The 23,208-nt window shown below is 41.4% G+C and overlaps 1 protein-coding gene across 1 annotated transcript in view; it reads left to right on the top strand.

Moving 5' to 3' along the window:
• The first annotated feature begins 280 nt into the window (after positions 1 to 280).
• The window catches only part of tmem121ab (transmembrane protein 121Ab), a 41,707-nt gene continuing 18,779 nt past the window's right edge, over positions 281 to 23,208 (top strand). Inside the window, exon 1 of the mRNA XM_079355601.1 lies at positions 281 to 736. The gene's annotated coding sequence lies outside the window, so the exon portion shown is untranslated. The remainder of the gene's footprint in view (positions 737 to 23,208) is intronic.

Below are 23,208 nucleotides of genomic sequence, written 5' to 3'. Positions count from 1 at the left end.
AAGCTTATATAAAGCAGAGACATGCTTTTTTGGCACCTTCACATTGGACTAAGTCAAATTGAATTTTCTGAATCACATCACAGCCAATAAAGTTAATGCCACATGATTTCTTTTTAAATATGGCACTCATTAGCTCATGTCTATTGTAGCTTATAGGACACTGGAGGCGATTGGTGTCCCTCCTGTCACTCCAACATATTTAAATTGAATAGTGATTGATAGAGCGAGGAGGAGGAGGAGTAGGAGGGGAGAGAGAGAGGGGGAGAGAGAGAGAGAGAGAGAGAGAGAGAGAGGGAGAGAGAGAGAGAGAGAGACTGGTTGAGCTATCCAGAGGAAGAAGCAACTAGCAAAGAAGCCTCAGCAGTTGCCCAAGCGGCTTCACTTCACACAGCCAGCTCACTGCACTCCTCAAGATTCAGATTTCACATCATCATTTTGAACACATGATTTGAGCCGTTCACGCTCTGTCTCGCGCGCACTGCCTGTGCCGTACCGGGCGCGCGGCTGGGATTTTTCTTTAATGTAAGTTAACGGCAGCGTCAGTTGTTGGACCGGCGTTTCTTTTTTCTGCGCCTCCTTGCAGCGGATTTACAAAGCCTCTCCGGAGCATGCGATGATATTCAGCACTCTGGACAGAGACTAAGCATTTCAGGACCCTGGACAGAGACCTTTTCAACACATTGGACAGCGACAAATAGTCTCAACACCCTGGACAGAGACTAAACGTGCACTGGAGGTAAGCCAGCAGAGTTTAACAGCAGCTGATTTTGCTGTGTTCAATGCATTGATCACTCCTACAATTTGTTGAACGTACGACTTGTATCTAAGAGACTGGGTTCATATAAGAACAAGACATTGAAAAGAACAATTCGGGGTGATTTTTTTATTAGTTTTGAAAGCAGTTTTACGTTTCTTTGCATCGAGGAGGATTCATTACCACAATGCTGCTACTTTCCCCAGATCAAGTTGGAGACCGGTTTTGGTTTTTTGCAGCTTTCTTCGTGTGGTAAAATTTAGCAAAGGAGGTTCAAGTAATGGACACATATAATTGTTTGTTTTAAAAGCCAAATGTTTGATTGTGACTTGATTTGAGGGGAAAAGCGAGCTGTCTTTCGCTCTGTCAGTTTCATTTAAGGCAACTGTTTATTTTGAAGAGTCAGCGCGTGTCCGGGCAGCAGCAGCTCGTGCCTTCCAGTCCGCGCGGAAAATCAGCTATGAGGCCTGCCCCACCAACCATCACCACTAACACATACACACTAACACACATATTGACACCCACACCACCCCCACGGCAAGCAGCCAGCAGCTAGCAGTCACTAAAAGAAAATATATAACCCTCGCGACCCCCCCGCGTGCTTCCACCGCACCAATTTTACAGACCAACTATCTGATAATGAGCGCGAGACGGTCGCTCCTCCCAATTTAACCTATAGGCCTACTGTTACGTTATGTAATCTAACGTTTTTTGCGATTAAACCGGCGAGATTTACTATAAACTGGCTGACCGGGCCTCAGTTTTTATTGCTCAATGGCACTTAAACAGAAAACATGGCTGCTCCCTGAACCCACTTAATGGGTTTTTGTGGCACGTGCCCCATGTGTTTTACCAAACTTGATTGAGCCTTGCAGTTTAAACGTGTTCATAAAGTATAATCTGCATTTGTTCAGTCATTTTATCAACCAATTATTAATATTTTAGCATCAATTTATCTTTTTTTCCCACTATGTATCATTTGTGTCTGTTTTCTGCTTAAATTGGTGGCTGGGACTGAAGATTTACATGTATTTAGAATTTTTGAACGATATCTTATGTTTTCCACTATTTTCCAAATGCTAATGGATTAATCAAGAAACTAATCAGCATGCTAATGGATAACATCAACATTGAGTGAAGCCAAAGTCATAACCCTAATGTCTCAAGTGTTGGTAAATAATGTCACATTCAAGGACTCATTTATTTTACATCCTTGTAATCCGGGCTGCATGTTAGCTGGTGCTGGGATTAAACGTGTGACCTTTTGACTAGCAGAGGGGGAACTTGAAATTGATGTGGCCACCCAGCCTCTGTGTTCCCGCTCACTCAGCCCCATGTATCACTTGATCTGTCTGCTGAGGCTCTTTTGCACGGAGGAATTAACTCCCAGGATGTAAAGGAAGAAAAATGCTCATGTCAGATTTGCTTTGAATAAGAGGTGACCCGTGTGCTTATTTGCCTCTATTGCTCTAACAAGCACTAATAAACGCACAGATTCACACACATGCACACACACACACACCCTGACAGTGCAAATTCTCAGTGATGTGGGAGTTTTTTAAGGTGTTCATTAGGATTGTGATTACAATGAATGTGGGATAACTCCCGCCTCTGTGTTAAGTGTGTCTGATATGTCGGCTCTGACTGGGAGTGACAAGAATTAATCGAGGAGGAAGCCAGAAGCATGAATCACGGCGGTGGGACTAGCACAGGGCTTCACTCCAGTGTCCTTAAAAGAAAGGAAACACATTTTCATAAGCCAGTTTTGCCTCTGGGTTATTAGTCTCTGGACCCTACTGTAAAGAAATTGCAGTGCTATATCATGGGGATGATGAAATAAATGCAAATTAATCTTTCATGCTCAATTTATTATCCAATAAACAGACTGAGGATTTGAATTTGAATAGTAGCCCTGCAGAGGGCAGGCCACACAATTGCCAGTCTCTCTCTCTTAACAGCCTTTGTCTTGATGGAAATAAAATCCCAGGGTGTGGATAGGGTGCAAGACACTGAATTCAGTGCTCTTCTTTTGAGGTACACCCATACCACAAAAGCAAAGCCAGTTTAACAGTCGCTTTCCAGCCTTGGGGGTTATGGCTTAACTGGTCCCTCTGTCTCCGACTGAGCCTCATTGAGAAACACGGCACAGCATCGCATACAACCTTAGGGTCAGCAGTTACAAGCCCTCATTGGCATCCAGGACAAAGCACCTAGATGGACTCTGCTGTGGAATTTCTTTGCATTACACTGACTGCAAACTGGGCTGTTTTTCACGAGTGTGCCCTCCCCGTGCTCACTGCATCAGTAGATCATGTGTCTGCATGCCTGGAATTCCCTTTATTGGTCTCTTAAAATTCAGAAACCCCTGCTAGAAATGCAATTAGATTCAATATTGCTCTAACCACATGACAGTCTGGTTTGAATGCCAAAAAGAACGCCCAATTGCCCCCCTTTCCTTTTTCCAAATCAGCATGTGAAAGCCCCTTCCCTTCCCCCCCGCCGCAGAGTGAATTGTGGTCAATTTGAATGATCAACTGAAGACAATCTGGGAGCCAATGGATGTCACAGGTAATATCAGGCTGTAATTAGCTGCACCAATAAAGCATTGACTATATGTGTGGGTTAGTCTATTTGATTTTCAATCCTGTTTGCTTCCATCGTTCCCCGTGGCACGCAGAAAGCACAGAAATGAAAGTGCTCTGTCTTTGCTTTGCTCCACAATGGGAAGGGTTATACCCTGCTACGCTAAGCTAAACGGTTCTGTTCAGCTCCGTGCTGTGCTTGGCTCTATGTCATTAGCTGCTGTTGCATTCGACGCAGTATAAGCACTGAGCTCATCTCATCGGTTCTCAGCCACTGGGTTTCCACTTCAGAATGCTTCCGAAGGGGCTATAATCTCGCTGACATAATGGCGTCCACTTGGATCAATAGCCAAATGGCAGACCAAATCAATAGCTACCATACTGTAAAATAACGTGGCCTGGAAGAGGGAGAGGCAGGAGTGGAAAGATTGCAGAGAGTTGCATAGATGGCATGTGTGACTCTGGAAACTCTTTGAAAATATACTCCTTAATTATGGATCAAAAATACCAACCTTGTTAACTGGCCATGTATTATAGATTGCTGCATGATCTATGCTAATGTAAGCACAGCAGTGGGAGAAAAAAAATTGGCAAACAGTTTGCCTGCTTGCTTGCTCTTAATAATCTCTGCACATGCAGATACACAGTGACACAGGGTAAAAGCAGAGGAACAGTAAGAATGATAAAAGGTGTAAAAGTTCATTTAAAGCTCCTGTGAGGGACTTTTGCTTGAAACAACAAAAATGCACGTCTGATGTCACTGCTTTTTTTGTTCTTTACATGCACAGGTAATGTTTTTTTAAGAAAATGTTACCCTGCATTGGTCAACTGTATCCCTCACTGAGAATATTTGCTGTGGAAACTGGGAAAAGTCAGTTTGTAAAGAATGTTGTTTATAGCTTTATCCTGACAACTCCCCAGCTGGAGCAGTTACAGGAATTGAAAGTAACAGATTAGAAATGATCAGTCTTGTCGCTGATGGTCTGGTTTGCTTCTGTAGGTCATTATGAAGCATCCGTATTAATATCAGTCTGTTTCAAAACCAGCAGAAAACCTTTCACAGGAGCTTAATATATGGAAAAACATGATTTGTCAAAGAAAGTTTTCACTCTTTGAACGTGAGAGAATTTTTAAAAATATTAAATCTTACAATCCTTGTTGCCTTCTCCTCAATATATAAATGTTGTTTTGTTTTTTTTTAATTTAAGCAAGAAAGAGCATCCACATACCACATCTACCCTATTTAATAACCAGTCTGTTTGTGTCCCCTTAGGAGCAAGAAAATTCATTAGTCAACCTTTTATATGAGCCGAGTCAAGAGAAGTCTGAGATAAAATGCCCATTCTGAATTTAGGAAGGCAGCAAAGGAAACTTTTCTGCAGTGTTATCGGGTAGGAAACAGCCCGAGTTTTTCACTTTCTACATTAAAGGCTGCTGAAATTATCCACCTGTTTGAAATGTTTTTCTCTGCAGCTTCCTCAGAGATGATATTATGCACCGCAAAACAGCATCATGGCTTTGGAAGAGAGAGAAAGAAAACATTTTTTTTGAAAAGGTAACTAGCTAAGGGTCACAGCTAGAGCTCTGTGACTGCTGCTATTTCCAGCAGAGAAGCAAATTATCCAGAATTGAAGATAAGTCTATCTTTCTGTCGGTACAACACGGAGAGTGTCGCTGCATGATTAGATCCTGCTTTAAAAGAATCACTGCAACCCTCAACGGCCGTTTCCCTGTTGGAGGGCAATTTGGCAAACTGCTCAGCATCTCATAAAGCAGAGATGCAATAGCTTCGCCGGACATTGATAAATCAAAGGCATCAAAAGCGAGAGAGTCGCTGGAGGAGAAAACAAAATTGCAGATGTGAATTCTGACCCATCACTGCCTGCGTTGATTACGATGAGGAGGTGTTGTGGTTTCGTAAAATCCTTCTGCATGGTGGTTAAAGACTTTTCCTTATCATTGTTTTGACTGAGGCTATTTTGTAGCCCTTGGCTTATCTCATTTGCAACTGTGGCGGACCGTTTACTTCTTGAAAAAATTGAAAGTTCGTAGCAGGAGCACACTGCAAAGAATCTCCTGTGCACGTGTGAAATGTTTGGTATGGTATTACCGCGCACGTAGGTATCTCAAAATACCAACAGGCACGCCCAAAGCTTTTCAAACATTCACTTGCACAGTTGCAGCAACCCATACACCCTCCTACACACACACACACACACACACACACACACACACACTCTTCCACACAATGAAGGCTATGCTTTAAAAAACGCGTGGCTGTGCGGGTATATGGCGGTGAAATATTGGAGTCATTGCAACCCTGCAGGCATGCAGTTATCAGGGATACAGAACTGATGGGAAATCAATCAGCTCAAGTGGAGTGGCCTGGCCTGTGGTAAGGAGACGAGTCTTGTCTTCTCCAGCGGCTCGCCTTGATGTCAGCAGCTTCCTGTGCTAAGCACTGAACTGAAACATACATCCATTTACTGCACTCATGTATGGACATGTGCACTCTTTATCTATCTATCCTTTCGTCCATCCATCAGTCTGGTGTGCATGATTTCAAGACGCTTCATCTGAAATATGTCCCTGCACATTTTCTCTATGCTCAGTATGACCTGTGTGTGTTTTCTTGACAGGCTGCAGTCATGTTGTGAGTGATGATCTGTTCCTCTGGGGCATGTTATGGGGCCTCGCAGGACCTTGAAGCTCTCCTACTGAAGCCAATGTATGTTATAAACCACGGCCATGAGCTTTTTTCAGCTCTAACAAAGTATTAACTATGGACACAGACTGTACTCCCACAGGATGAAAGAAACAACCAAAAATGTGCTGTTTGCACTCCTTGATATTTAAATTTAACTGTAAAAAAACACAATTTCATTTTTTTTGTACATATGACAAATGTTCAAAATAGTTCAAAATCATAGAAAATATTCATACTTTGATTTAACATTTATAAAATTCAATAAGTACTTTTCCCCAGAGCCTGTTGCTGTATCTATTGACACATTTAGCTCTTGCCTAGTTTATTGATTGTTGTTTATATTATTGGGACTTCTATTTCCTCTTTTTGAACTGCTGTTTTTCACATTGTAAATTGGTACTAAATGAGGTTGGAAGGCGGGAGAAAAGTCACTATTTTCACGAGGTAATGATGACTTGTTGATCTATCCTAACTATCTATGTACACTCATTGTTGTTCAATCAAAGCATACCTACTTAGCAACCTTTGTCTATATACATTTAGTTTTGTGTTTGCTCAGTGTAAAGTAGGCGATGCAGTAAGAATGCAGACAGATCTGTTACATCTCTGTGTCAGCCTCATCTCTAATTCATGCACATTATTGTTGCTCACCAGCTGCGTATATGCGCTGTGAGTGCTATGAGGTGCAGTGGTAGCAGCTTGGCCCAAACTGAATCACACACAAAAACCCAAACAGAGTAAAGGTAATGTGGTGTAGCTAGAGGCTGTGAAGGATTAAAGTGTCCATAAACATTACTGTGCCACATTATACTACAGAGACTGTTTCCTTTATAATGATTCTAAGTGGGAATGTAAACCCATTTTCATGCAGAGCGCTCAATGGCTTCATCCTGACGGGAGGCAGATACATGAGGTGTGTGTGTGTGTGTGTGTGTGTGTGTGTGTGTGTGTTTGTGTGTGTGCGTGCACTCCATTTACATTTTCACATTTTACAGAAGCTGTTACAGGGAACAGCTTATACAACAAGTGTAACTTCACCAGCTTAAGCAAACGAGCTGTCGGCGTAAAAGCAGCCACATTGGTCTATCAGAATGTGTGTAGGTTTGTGTGTGTGCGTGGATTCATACGTGAATACATGTATGTATGTATGTGATACAGTATGTATGCATACATGCTATCGTGCTTAGCATTGATGTCAAAGTAGCACTCCTGTTCCTGCTATATGATGCTACTATATTAGATATGCTGCTTGATTTTGCTCCTGTTAGCATGTGTTATATTCACATATCTATTCTATCAAATCAGAATTGCAAGTTTGTGCACCTGTCCATTTGGTAACTATATATTTTTGTGTGTGAATGCATTTTCTTCTTGTCTGGGAGAATCCGGTGTTTGTGCATTTGTGTAGGAATCTGTGATTTGTTTGTATCTATGTACAGTGTGTGTGTGTGTGTGTGTGTGTGTGTGTGTGTGTGTGTCTCTGTGTGTCTCTGTGTGTTTATTAGACATGCTCTTTTAAGTCTGAAAAGTATTTGTTTGTGCATTTCTGAGTGGGTAGGAAGCACCCTTCTCCTGACAGCTGTGCAGTAAATAACTTCTCAACATCTAAAAGGAGAGGAAAATCAACTGAGCATTTCAGAGTAAAAATGATATTTTCTGCTTCTCTGGCTCTGAAGTTCTGAGTCGATCAGTGAAAGCTGCACAAGCTGGTGACATATTAAAGGAAAAGTCCAAATAGGAACATAACAAACACAAATTCTTTTGTACAGCACATCTGAGGTCACTGCAAAATATTTGAACATGAAAATAATGTTTAAAAAAAAAGCCTTGTTTCCTGCTTTGAAATTCTGCATTTCTCATATAATGAAACCACTTTTTAAAAGGTTTGTTTAGAGAAGACTTTGGAACATCGCCTCCACCCACTTAATCCTACAGTTCTGAAAGTGTCAAAATCACTCAAATTGGAGCTACTTTAAGCGAAACTAGCGAGCGAGTGAAGGCAGCCAGCACGAGTCTGTCGCTTCGCTTACATGGCTCACTCCTCTCACTAAGAAATATATCCAAATGTAGCCGTTCAACCATGGCGCTGAACTTAAGCTGACAGAGCTCTGCCAAACCGCTCACCTGAAAGTTAGGATGTCACTTTCTGCCGCTGTTGCTGTCACTACTTCTGCTCAGATATTCATTTCAAAATGCCTTCGCACAACCGAGCACTTCCTGGAGAGTCTCTAACTATTTTAGCGTACAGGAAGGGGGCGGTTGGAAACACCTTTCCTGGCAGTGTTGAAGAGTGACAAATTTAAATCCCATAGTTACCAAACGTATTCATGGAAAAGATTCCAAATGAATTAATCATCCGTGTTGATGATGCTATTTTAAATACACTGCTTTAAAAACGTCAATTTACTTCAAACCGGAACACAGAAGTACAGCAAAGCTACCACGAGGAGAAAAGTTCAGTAATCTAATCTTCTTCAAACTTCTCTGCAAGAGGTCAACAATGCACATGTGGTACAATCGTATATATTTGATTTAATGCAGAACATGTGAACGTGTGAGAAAGGTCAGCCTTTTATTCTATAAAGTATTCATCAAGCAGTAATTCTCACGGGTTCATTCAAGCTTTTCCAGACATTTGTTCATGAATTAAAAAGGGTTTGCCAATCTGTTTCCTGGAACATACCCGACATATTTACCAGGAATAAACATCTTCTCTTTTCATTGGGACAAAACCAGTACTCTTATATTTCACTTCAGTAAGAGATGAAGTGAACAGCTTTGAAAATTAGAAACACCTGACAAGTGCAAATGTAACATATGCTGACAGTTTACAGCTTTTGAGCTTGCTAACCTGAGGAACCACCTGTGATAAGAGAAAAATGAACAGCATTAGACTGTGCTGAATTTTCGAAGGATGTGGAACATTAAAATTTGATAAATGACAGGAGCTGTGACTTTTCTATTCTGCATTTCTCCCTCGCTGCTCCGTCAGATTGTAAGTGACAGCTCGGTTTAAATCAGGATTCTCTGCGAAAAGAGGTTCTTAGCCTTCTGGTGGCCCTGACTCTATTTTGCATTGTGGCTTTAAAGCAAGGCCAATGGGAGGGAACGAGATGACGTGTAAATCATCACAACATGTCTTGATGCCTTGTGTCTGTGAGTTTGTGTGTGTGTGTGTGTGTGTGTGTGTGTGTGTGTAAGGATTTCCTCAAAGAGAGCAATCTGTGCCACTGTGTTTGTGTGTATGAACACAATCATTTCTCACCATATGCCTGTTTTAACAGCTGCATGCTGCTCAGACTGATTATGACATGGTCCAGTAATTTGAATAACAGCATATATGTGTGCACATATGTGACAAATTCAGCCCAGCTGGAGGACACACAAATATGATCTTAATAGCTAGAACATATTGTGCTGACCACAACCCCTCGTACTGTTTATCTATTTACTAATGGACAAAAAGTAGCCACAGTGAAGGTTATATGAGCAAAAGCACTGCCCGAGCTGAATGCATTTAGTAGATAATAAGGGGACGTCATTGAGCTCGTCCTCTAAACATGCCTATTAAAGCAGATTAAGGCTGTTTTCTTCAAAAAATATTTTGTTTGGACAACCTTTGTGAAAAGTGCTTGCAGTGCTGTGCAGGTGAAGCTGTGTGTAATTGCAGTGTATGTGTTCTCCTGTAATTAAGCAAGGCCCACAGAGGCAGCACCCGCGCTTGTCTCGGCTACATGTGCGGTGCTCAAAAGCACAGGCTCTCAAGATTTAATTACCGTACAAGCACACCCACACAAACACACAGAACAGTGAGCCAATAGAGCATGTCTCACACTCTTTCGTATCGCTCTCTGTATTCCCCTCTCGTTTGTCACTTTCCGGCCTTTGCCAGCCCTCCACAGATTCACTGGCTTTGTGAGATGCAGAAGAAGGTGGCCCCATGGCAGAGAATTAACCTTGCTGCCTAGGGCCATCTGACCCATCTGTAGGACATTATTGCCCGTGTGTTGTACGTTTCAGACCAGTGAGCCCAGTAACTATTGCATCAGCATCGATACAGATCAAGCTTGACATGGGGGGGAGGGGTCAGACTCCCTTGGCCAGGACTGGTGGACTGGTAGTTGTTGCTTGAGGGAGTTTGCATTGGTTTGTGTGGAAGGAAGGGGGGTCTGCACTTCTTTTTTTTTTTCAACTTTATTTTACCAGGACTATTTTCGTTTCCGATTCCAGGGATACAAATCAAATATAAATCTGTTATCCAAAAGAGAGTCCTAAAACAGAAAGAACAGAAAACGGACTTTCATAAATAGAAATCAAACGCTGATTAGGCAGCGTTCACCAACAAGAAAAGTGTACTCACTTCCATAATCATAAAAAATATGACTAGATCTGATACCAGTACTAGTAATGCCTCTGAGGTGGTGAAAACTCCAGTCCATGCACTGATCTGATTCTGAACAGAATACACTGGAAATAAATGATGTGTTGAATGAATAAACGAAATGTTTTTCAGAGCATCAAAGAAAAACTGATTGTTGGTCATTTATCACGTAATGTTAAATAACAACTGTGCAGGGCAAGCAGAAAGAGTCACTTAAAAATTGAGTGTTTCACTGACCCTTTGTTGGACACAGCTGATCTAAGGGGCCGGCAGCCAAGCTGTCATTATCATTATCTCAGCATGGTTTTAGGGGCTCTGTAGCGTTGGCTCAACATGAGCTAATTATCAGAATCATTCTCCTTTTTGAATAAAGCAGCCTCAGATAAAAAAAAAATCAATATCCATCCCTGATTGTGACACAGACCTAAATTGGAGACAATGTGTCAAAAAAAAAACAAAAAAACCTCATCTTCTGTATTTTTACGTATTTACCCACATTTTAAAACACCACCTTTCTTTTGGTGTGTCCTACATTCTTATGTCATACCCTTGTATGGATATGATATGATCAACACTTGGCTTGGTATCTTTTTTTTTCTATAGATTTGTAAATTCAAGTTGGAAGAGTTCCTTTACATTTGGGCAAAATGGTATTCAAATGAATCTTTAAGGTCAATATATTTTTAACAGTCTCCCATTCTAAAAACGTTATATGGTTTAGGGTGACTCAGACCAAGAGGATGAGGATGTATAACCATTCAAGGTAATTTTCAAAGACAGAATTTGACAAAGAACAATATACTGTGAACACATGAGTGAAGGTTGCAGCTACTGAAAGTTTTAGGAGTTAAAAGGGAACAAAAAAAAAAAGCAGTCCATGTAGTTTGGCCTTAAAAGAAAATATGTTTCTTTCTTCCTTTCATTCCTAACATTGTCAGCCCTTCCTCTCTTGTGTCTCTTTTTCTTTCTTTCATTCTTTCTGGGAAGCACTCAAACACAAGCACCAACAGGCGGAAGATAATGCAAGGACACACACTCGCCCAGCACTGCTCTCACGTGTTTCACTTTTTCTGTGTGTGGGCTTGAATACAAAAGGCTTGTCCTTCTTATCATTGCCTGTTGTCTTTTTACCTCTGCGTGTGTGTGTGTGTGTGCGTGCGTGTGTGTGTGTGTGTGTGTGTGTGTGTGCGTGCACAAGCAATAAAAAGAATTCTCCTACATTCAGATGTGTGTAAACGCTTCTGGGTTTTTCTTGTTTTCAGTGAGGAGCCTTTTTTTCCCTCTCTCTCCACTGGCCTGTCTCTCAACTCAGCACGGCTCTAATAGGCATTCTGCAAAGCCACGTCTGCTCTGCAATTAAATGGAAACCGCAGCAAAAACATTGATAAACAAAGATAAAACAATTCACACATTGCCCCGCACGAAGCCCTCAGTCAAAGTCAAACGCTATTATCATCCCCTCGATGCATTCAGACAGGTGGAGACCCGGTCTGCCAAACAGACACAATTACGCCCTTGAAACACATCAAACAAAAGCAGATGCAAGTGCTTGTTTGTTCAAACACTTATCAAAAGTCCATATAGGCCGTTTATGTGGGGGTTGTTCCTGGAACTGAAGCTAAAAGTGGTGGTGGGTGCTTCTTCCTTGTCCACACAGTGCTCTGGCAGTGTCAGCCCGGGGCTGCTGTCCATAGTTTCATGTCAGTGCCAGAGAAAGGGACTGCAGCCACAACCACCAACCAGGGCTTAAGAGCTCCATCTTCCAGCAAACACACTCATCTATCCTGAGCTGGCTACCGAGTAGAAGAAATGGCTCCAGGAATTAGAAGAAAAAAAAAACACATGAATTGTTCTCTCCGTCTTTCTGTTCTCTCATCTTCCTCTCATTTCAAGCTTTCTTTTTTTTTTCCTTCTGGAAAATATTTACGCCTAACGAAAGCCGGCAAGCATGCTCCCTGATGTGGGATGCCTTTGAATGTTATTCTTAGCCTCAGCAGATCAATATCACTACATTGCTGTCCGTCTGTTTGCAATTCCAGAAACTTTGTAGTATTATTATTATTTTTTTTTATCTTTAACTTTACAGAAGTCTGATGAAACCAGAAGAGTCTGGGTCCTCCGATGGGCTTTCGCTTCTAAATGTTGTCAGCCACAATAAAACTCCTCGTATCTCAAATCTGGATTGTTATTTCTTTACGATAATTGAAGTGGAACAATAAGGAAACGCTCAAAACCCAATCACAGCAGTCACTCAGTGTGCTGCAAATTGATGGAAAACAAACTGGGACCTTGAGTTTCATCCATGCACTATATAGATGATGGACGCTTTACCCATCCATTCTTGACTGTGTTAATTCAGCATAGTAACTTCTGCCATGTTGAATTTCAGGAGCCAACATTGACTATAATTGGATGAGCTGCTATTGCTGGAAAGCAAGAGGGATTGGCAAATGTCAAATTATCATGTCTAAAATGTCAACACCTGTAGCTAATTCATTAGATGGTAAATGAGCTAGTTGGTGAGTGTTTTTCAAATAAGTAAGCATGTGGCAAGAGCTGACTGGTGTTGTTTATTCTTTTACCTGAAGTAACTAAGGAGCTTGGTGAATAGATTGAATATGAGCCTACTAGCCCAAAACTTGCAAACATTTTACAAATTGGTGAAATATAAACGAAATAACACTAGATTTGAACTTGTGTTTAAAGTCATAGTAGATAATGGCTAACAGCTAAACGTGATACGATCAACAAAACCAACGATGGAACACATCCAGCACTTTATCTACTTTGTCACTGGCATGTGGCTCTTTATTACAAAACAGGGCTGTGTGCCATAACGAGAAATATAGACCAAAAAAAACAATCAACCGTGTATTTAAACATGGCGTGGTTGTGTTTGCCGCTGTCGCGCGGGAAGTGACGATTCTTTCGACCAATCAACGGACTGCAGTGTTAGCTCCACCGTTTAGGGTCGGATCAATATATTTGGCAACCCAACAGAAGGTTACCAAAAAGTAGGAGGGTACGGGTCGGTAATTTGGGGATCTTTCCCGGCAATATTCAATTCAATTCAAAAAACTTAAATTTGTCCGCTGGGGACAATTCAAATTTTAGTCTGTGGAAACGCTAAAAAGTAGGGCTTTTGGCGCACAAGGATTGGCTCTGTTTTTTTTGTTTTTGTTTTTTTTTCAGTCCCAGAGGTTGCCGTTTGGTTGCATCACATCAACTGTCAAGCGGCATGTTTTTCTGGTCAAACAAGCGCTCTGCTCGCTCTCTGTTTACAGGAGAGCCGGTCAACAGGAGTCAAGGAGGTGAATCGGAGGTTGACTGGCGCCCTGCTTCACTGGACAGACTCAGTTTAACAAGGTCTCTGTCAATAGCCATGACAAGCTACAAGCGACGTTTCTGCACTCATGACTGCACTGGGGAAGCCGTATACTGAAGCTCAATGGCCAGGGCATAACACTTACAATTCCCACTGGGCCTACACAGGAGGTTACAGTATGTCATAAAATACAGACGTAAAAAATAACAGGAATGAAGTGAAGGCAAGGGAGGAAATGCTTCAATAATGATGGATAAGGGTAAGACAAATTCAAACATCTTGACACTCCTCTGAAATAAACAAACACGCAGACTTTATGCACTCTGAAAATGATAAAAGAGTGCATCAAACAGGATTTTAGTCATTTCAACTGAAGCCCACACAACACGATTCATCACTGTCACATGCTGGAGAAAAACAGCAGTAAGCTGTTCTTTTCAAATGTGCCCATCCCTGTTGTGAGTGCTTACTGTGTCAAGATTGATGTGAGAAAATTGAATTTAAAAGAATCAATATGCAGCTTGGAGCTGAAACAATTAGTCGGTTAGTCCATTAAAGAATCAACAGAAGGAAAACGTAAAAAGGTATTTTGACCATTAATTACTCTTAAACTCATTTTAACATCCCCCCTGTTATAGCTTCACAGATGTTAATTTTCTGCGTCTTATTAAAAACATAATGGAATACTTTGAGTGAAATAAAACGCAATTTTTCAATAGCTCAATTATAATAATGCAGTTTAAATAATTATATTGAGCTCACAATCTTAGTAAAAGTTCTGCCTGGAGGGGCTGCCATTGATCTGATGTATCCAGGTTGTGCTTTGTGCAGATTTGGGAGTCGAATTGAAACAACATCTGTCATACTTGTCTGGACAATATTGCATATATAGAAGTCTCAGGAGGGGTTATAAATGTTTGGTTTAAATTTGATAATGACCTTTGTGAAGTAAGAGTCTTGCTTTTGGCTTTCATTCTTTTAGGCATCAAAAACCAGTGGGTAGATTTTGAAAACCTTCAACCATAAAACAGTCGACATCGATAGAGATTCTTCCTTAATTGTGACATTGGGTTGCATTCTCTGTGTCAGGAACAAAAACAAGCTCGCAAAGATAACCCTCCCATTCTTCATCTTAAAGCAGATTTATGATTTACAAATATTGCCTGACAACAGCCTGCATTATGTTCCCTCCTTCCCTCTAGTAACGTCTCTCCAGCTGTGGTTTCTATCTGATCAATGTGTGGTCTTAGCAACTCCATCTCTTTCTAATTAAGATATTTTACTGTGTTCTCCTCATGGATTTTACAAAAAGGTCACGCTGACTGTTTTCCCATTTAGGTCCCGAGGCGTTCAAACACGGCTTGTTTGTCAAGACGACGACTATCAGCCCAGTGTCTCTCTATTACATAAAATGTCAGCGACTGATGACATCGGGGGTTTGGAGATTTTGAGATTTTGGCGTTGGCCACGCTCAACCCGCTCCAACTCCATCAGACTCACTTACTGGCTTAATCACCTCATGTTTCATCAGAGCTTTCAGACGGGACAAATGGTCGCTATAAAACACAGGGAAACAAATTAACCACTGGTGTCAAGATTTTAATGGTTCCAATTAGTCAACACTTTGGGGAATGTGCATTATTAAGAGCGATTGCGCCCCGCTTCCAATCGCAAAATTCCACCTAGTTTGAAGTTGTCGAAACAAATGTGTCAGGCTGCTTTTACACCTGTCCTACAGGTTTAGCTTCACTACAACCAGTCCTGATGAAGTACATGATACATGATATCAGAGCAGTGTACTCAATCAGACAAACAGTGCAACCCAAGGGGCGCACATACCTCCATTTCCAACAAAACCACTAAGGCTTATCCTGTTTACATGCCAACAAGGATGGCAGCTAAATTTCCCCCAAAAATATCTACTTTAGGCAAACATGTTTTCTTCCTCTCCTTGGTTCTCTCCTCTTATGTGTTGCCTGTTTGTAAACAAACTTACAGAAACTGAGCCAACTGGATAGCAATACTCCAAACTTAAACTTTTTAGTGCCTTTGGTTTCGTCCAACTTGCTATCAGTTCGGAGGCTTGTGTTTTGAATAAACATCCTCAGCAGCTCCTGACTGATTTGTTCCCAGATTACATCCTCTTGGAACGTTATTGTTTTGGCACACTCTGTCTTTCCTGCAGTGGTCTGGTTCCAGGCGGAGACAGTAACCAATCAGCCTCCCTTCGCAGGTTTCAAAAGAGAGTGAATGTAATGTAGAGATATTTTAAATATAATTCTAACATCACTTTTTAACAAGGCTTTACAGCCACCGTGGCACCCTTTAAGATTTATGGGCCATGGTAAGAACTATTAATTGTATAAACCAAAGTACATGGGGAACTGGTAATAATATCTTATAATTGGCACTAGATCAGGGTCAGAGGATGACCAAAGTCCAAAAAGCTATAAAAGTCTCCTATTAAGTCTATTCACATTTTAAGGGGATCAACAAACATGATCCGCCCTCGGCGAACCAAGAATGTGGTTAACAAAAGTTTGTTCCAGTCCATCTATCAGAGGAGATACTGTTCTGGAAAGGTGAAAAAATGCACACTTCAAGGGCTCATCAGAGTCAGATTCATCCTCTTTGCACCATGAATGATGAATGAAGAATACTTGTTATTAAAATCCATCCTTCGTCAGAACTACTTATATAATTCAAGGTTTTCGATCTTATTGTAGAGCTGGAGGAAGAGTCAGGGCATCACTACTGTCAGAAGAATTCTTTCTAGGGGAAGTTTGAATGTCAGAACAAAGCATTATAGAAGTCAAACACTAGCTGTGCAGATATTTCAGTCTGGACCGAAGTAATGGACTGTTTAATCACACTCATTTGCTATACAGCATCTCGCTGCAGGCTTGGCTATTAATATCAAAGTAGTAAGCTATCAAACATTGTGCCTTCATTTGAACATACTGGGGAAAAAAAAGAAAGAAAAAAAAAAAAGAACCACAATAACTGTAAGAAAACCTTAATAAAATAAAATGCACAAATTGAATGCATAATTATGCATGTTTAGCATGCATGTATAGCATAAACAATTGTCACTACGTAATTGCCATCACATGTCTGCTTCTGTGTTCTTCTGCGATACACTGTCATAAGATATTATTGACACGTGGAATAGCAGAATACATAGAGCCAAATCTGCACATGCACTGCACCACATGGAATTTAGCAAGAGTGGCTCTTTAAATGGTTAAACAGGCAAGGATCTGACTAAGCTTTCCTTCAGATTGTCAGAAAATATGTTCATTCACATGTCGTCTTCGGGCTAAATTTAGGCAAAGCGCAACAACTTGTGCACCTCCATCTGCTCCCCATTCTTTTCTCTCTCACCTCCGAACACACCATGGCTCACTGAGCGCGACAATGCACGCAAGAGAGGTCAGATGAGGACCTTTCCCTCCCCCTTCCTGTGTCACATAGAGGGTGAGATGCTTCTCTACATTCCAAACCCACTCCCATCCTAAACCCAGTCCAACAACCTTCCTTCTTTAATTGTATCTGCTTAAATGTCAAGAAAATGGGGAATAGACGAAGGGCGGGGAAGACAGTCAGCAAAAGTGTGTGAGCGACCGTGCACATTCGCTGTCTGAGCCTGTGTATGAAGACTTGTATTTGTGTCTCAGAGTGCTGGCATGTTAGCGTGCTAGCAGGAGACATGGTACGTCAGATTTAAGTAACACGGCAGAGAAATAGAAGCCGAGGAAGAGACTTAAAAGCACCGCAGACGCTGCTGCTGCAGCTGAAGGTGTTCATCTGTGTGTGAATGATAGAACGCTTGTGTCGCTCATCGTCTTTCTGCTCACGGCCGCGGTTAATTATTCACTGGGGTTGTGCTGCAGAGATGAACTGAGGGGCTCTGGGATAAAGGCACTGGAGGAGGAAGATGAAATTATAAAATCCTAATGACGGAACTCTGGCTGAATGGTAATTTCTTAAATTGATTTTGAAGAGGTGCCCAGACAGAAGCGGCATGGAGAGACATTTAGATGGGACATGAGAAAGGACTCCTCTGCTGTCCTCTTCTTCTCTCCCGCTCTCTCTGGACATGTTCCAAACCCTTTCACCTCTGGCCTGATCTTTCCTGTTTTTCCATACTTAAGCTTCACAGCCACGCGTCTGTCCTTTTGATTCAATCTCTTCTACTTAACCTCAACTTCATGATCCCTATCTACATTTTCCTTTCATTTACCTCAATTATGTGATTCTCATATGAAAAATGATCTAATTTTCCTCCATAATAATATACTGTATGTAAAAGGTTTTAAAGGTGACTAGCAAAATGGTTTCTTTAAAATGAGAATATAATGTGAACCAGCAAAGTAAAATGAGCATAAATGTTTAAGGAAAGGGAAATAGAGGTTGATATCTGATGGCAATGGATTAAAACCAAGGACAAATGTGCAGCGAATGGAAGGTTATGCAGCTAGAAATGGTGAATCCCATTCTGTATATACTCTGATAAGTATGTGTGTCATGTTCTGGCATGCTTTTATATTATGTTGTATTCTATCTGTATCTGAAATCCTGCGTGCACAACTAATTTACCTGTGGGTATTAAGAAAGAAACTTTGAACCTTGAACCTTGTATGCATGTGAATGAATAGGATTAGTTACTCCTGCTGATCACATTTACATAGAAGCCTCTACCATCAGGGTGTAAATGGGTAGCTGTGCAATGTGGTGTAAAAGTGCTTGAATAGTCAGAAGACTAGAAAAGTGCGATACATGCCCGAGGCCATTTACCATGCTTTCTGAGAATACTGAAAACATGTATTCTTTCCTTTCTTATGAGTTGTGGAGATACACAACTTCATATACTATATAGAAATAGCTGCTTAAATAAATACATATAAATACTTTCTAAAGTTATTTTTGGGACTATAGCATCTGTATCTGGGGCGTGCGACATGACAAAGGCCAACAACAGATAGGACCCATGGACATGAATACATCTAGAGATGCAAAGGGGCTGCACAGAGCAGCACCCAGAGCAGCTGGGCATTTGGTACACTGCTCAGGGGCACCTCAGCAGTGCCCAGTAAGTCAACTGGCAACTTTCCGGCAACCACTCCTAATTCCATACGTCCAACCTTAAATCAATACGCTTCTGCTACCAAACATCAACATGCACCGTTCCCTTACTAAACAAGTGAACTAGAAATATGAAAAATAACGGGGTTTTTTCTCTTCGAGGAATTCTGTTTGCTTTAGAAAAAGTGTTGGACAGAATTTGTTTTTAATTTTCAGCTAGATTTTCAATGGTTTATCCTCTTTGTTACATATATCAAATAAATATTGCATCACCTTTGTATGCTGCAGTATAGCTAAACCAGCTCATATTCTGTGGTTGGTTACACTTGTGGATTCAAATGTTGCATTAAACATGCCTTAGTTCAGACGCCTCTCTGAAAAGCTTGCGTGCATCCCCGCATACCAATGATTTCCGGTTTCTTTCTGTTTGAAACCCTATACATTCCACTTTTTATCATTTCCGTTGGAGCACAGCAGTAGCCTCAAGGGGAAATACTCAGACTAACCATCAATAGCATCAGTGAGAAAAAAAAAAGTTGAAAGGACGGTTCAATGCAAAGTACTCTCCTCTGACTCAGAAGCTACAGTTGTGTTGCCATTGAGCAAAGCATTTAACCTTCATCTGCTCCAGTGGATCTGTTCTGATGGATCAGAGGAAGCTGACTTTACTTGAATTAATCAGTCTCACTTCCCTCCTTGTTTTCTCCACCTGTGCATGCAATGAACATTCCAAGAATTTAAGAAACATGAAGCACGTTTTTATTGGATCCTTCTTCTACTCCTTTAAGTCCCTTTTTGGTGTTTTATACACTCCTCATGGCCTGCCTCTTTTCTCGTCCTCTGTGACCACCACACATCATGCTCTGACCTGTTACGCTGTTATCCAAAGGCGAGTGAAAAGCTCAGTGATTGACAGAGATAAGGGCTCTAATTAGAAGCTGTGATTGGGGGTTCTGGAGGGGGCTTAACTTCCTGGCATGCAGTGACAGAGACGTATTCTGGGCGCGCAACCCCACCACAATTAGATACACACATCTGCTATCAGCGATCAGCTCGGTGTCCCTGGAACATGGGGGGGATGGAGAGAGAGACGTTCTTGCAGCATGTTGCCTGTCAATGTCATTCATTGTCCCTTTATTTCCTCCCTAGTACAACCCGCCGCCACCCCAAACCCCCGATGGAGCAGGGAGATACAAAGAGTGCCACGCTGGCACAGTGCAAAAACAAAAGTGTGAGACTGGTCTGGCTGTGTGCAGTAACGCACGCACGCACGCACACACACACGCACGCACACACACACACACACACACACACACACACACGCACGCACACACACACACACACACACACACACACAGCCAGCCCGATGAATATTCATTCAGTGTCTCAAGCAGGAATGCATTAACACAGGAAGAGGCACAAACACAGTCATGCATATTGCTTATCCTGAAACATACATGTGCAGTCATGACTGGATACACAGAGGGCTGAAATTTACCCTGAAAATCGTGCATGTATAAATCGTAACGTGCAAATGATTTGTTCAAGTAGATTGAATAAATGGCACACATACACACAAGACATGACTCACCAACACAGGGACTGAACCATTATATGGCCTGGGCTGGAAATCTGATTGGTTAACATCCTAAGCTACACTGTATGCTATGCTATTTGATTTGCAATCCAAAATAGACTATTTGGGCTGACTCTCACAATGAATGACTCTCACAACAGTCCACTTTAAGCTGGCTCCAAAAGACCAAGACCCATACACACCCCATACTGACAGTAGGAAGTAATATGTTTACAGTCTGATATACAACAAATGGCTTTTAGCCTGAATCATGTCTTTATTGGCACAAACTGTACTGGAATAATGTTTTTTTTCTCTCTTTAAACTCCTCTAATTTAAACGATGTGAAGGACAAGAGTTATTCTTAATAACAGACGTGTCTCATCTGACGGGCGAGCTCTTCCCTGTTACTAGGGTGACCAAAAGTTTGTTTGAGACAATATGTCGAATATGGTGAACACAGTTGATTTGGGCCTCAGAAGTCTGCTTCAGAAACCAATGGGTGACGTCACAAAGACTACGTCCATGTATATACAGTATTGTTCCAACATTCCCTTAAATTGGGATTTTGATAACTTTGACTCCATAAAGAAAAACTAAAACTCGACAGAGTAAATAAAAGTTGTTCATGCATATAAATGTCATACCACCCCTTCCTCACTTGAACCAACCAACCAAAAAAAAAGAAGTCTAGATCGCCGTTGATACATCCTCTATACACATTCTCTAAATGCCTACATGTCACATACCCTTAGCATGCAACAGCTTGACTCAAGGCTCTTCCAGCAGGCACTGAATTTACAGTGTGGAGGTGCAAGCACGCTGTGGAGATTTTACAGCCTGGGCAAAATGTCACATCATCTCAGGACTAAGTTTTATGACCCTAATCTGGGTGACTGACAGAGCACCCACTAGCATGTTCAAAATGGAATAATAGCACGTTATGACACATGAGAGCATACATCACCGGGGTTCTTTGTAGCTGGAGTTACTTGTCGGACAGAGCCAATTTATGAGCAGATATGTCTGCAGACTAATTCCAAATATGAGGGCGCCGTCATTTGAATAATCTACACTGAGGGAGCGGAGGGCTAAGGGATATTTAACTTGATGAATAAGCTGGAGCTGTACAACTTGTGCTATCTGCTAAGGTCTTAAATCTGGAGTGCTATCCTGAGGTAAAGGGGTGAGACTGTGCAAGGAAGGAGTCTATGTTGGTGCAAGGCTTTTAGAAAGAGAGAAGGGACAAAAGGTCAAACAGTTAAAGTGAGGAATACATTCAGGAGGGAGGCACAGGGGGCCAGTTATGCAGACTCCAACTAAAGAGATGTCTCTACAGAGACGTGCAGTGAAAAGACAAATTAGTCCAAGAACAGGCATAATCCGTGTCTGTGAAACTGGCCACGAGTGTTTTCTCTCCAGGGAGCCAGGTCTTCATTACAGCCCTGTTCTTCAATATCACACCTTAGTCTCTGCCAGGAAACTGGTCGCCTCAGCAACAGAGGAATTTGATTTTAAAATGCTGTTAAAAAAAAGTCCTCTGCTTATTCACCCTTCTCTCTGCATCCCTATTTTAAGCTGTTTAAAAACTGGAAATATTGCTCTGCTGATATTTGCTTCTGGTTCATAACCGTGTCTTTCTGGATTGTATGCATGCAGTGAATAATTTGAAGGAAATTTTTATATGATATGGTGTGTTTTTTTTTTCTACAATCAAAGTATGAATCCAGGGGGGAAACTTGCTGTAGTTGCTGAAACACTATGTTCTTCTGTCTTGCTCCTAAACTGGAGCCAATTGTAATCAAAGGGCAGAGTGTAAGAACAGAGCACGTTGGTTTTTGTATAGATTGACAGATTGTGAACTCTATTTCATCGTTGATACAAGGCCGTTCAAATTCAAATTGATTTCACTGACTTCAATGAGGTTTTCTTTTTCTTCATGTATCTCAGGGTGTCATAGGTGAAATAGGGTGAGCAGGGGTGCTGAGGGTGCCAAAGCATGCCGCAACATCAGGCACAATTAAAACCATCATTTTATGGAAATGTTTAAACTTTGATTCTCGTGGATTAGCCTTGAAATAAGAATAAAAGTGTTTCAGAGTGAGAGAAAGCAGAGTGCAAGCAGAGTAGGATGTACTCATTTTGTAGTTGTCCAAATCGGTCTTGGTCTCAAGACCGGTCTGAGACCACTTTTTTAAGGACTCAGTCTTGTCTCAGAATCAAAAGTCTTTTTACATGATCTTGTATCAGACTGGGCAGACTTTGGATTATTAATCAAGACCAATCAAGACCACCTCTGATTGGCTATTTATGCACATCATTACTGTAATTAGAAGGAAAAACATCCCTTTATGAAAGAATGAGCAACTTCAATTCACCTTCTCTGTGTTACAGTCTAAATGAGAGGCACGCCCTCTACACACGAAATTATGATTTTCGGTGATATTTTATGGTCTTGGTGCGTCTTTGTCTAACCTTAGTCTTTGTCTTGAATTGGTCTCGATCCCTAAATGTCTGAGTCTTGTCTCAGTCTCGGAGCCCTCTGCTCTCAGGTATGTCTTAGTCTGTGAAATGTGGAATTCTGTCGTGCAGAGCGTATATATTCTTGTTTTGTAGCCACTGAGTGCTTTAGCCACAGAGTCATAATGAGGCCACTCTTGAGCAGGTTTGAAGACATTTCCTAGAGACCTATCTGAGACGTCACACTGATGATAATGTGTGGAACAAGCAGATTTAAAAAAAAAACAACAAGGCACAAATAAATGTCCATGTGAAGGAGTTTCAATCCTGAGTCAAAG

Source organism: Symphodus melops, assembly GCF_947650265.1.
Source record: "Symphodus melops genome assembly, chromosome: 1".
NCBI lineage: Eukaryota > Metazoa > Chordata > Actinopteri > Labriformes > Labridae > Symphodus > Symphodus melops.
This window is presented reverse-complemented; position numbering and strand designations above follow the sequence as displayed.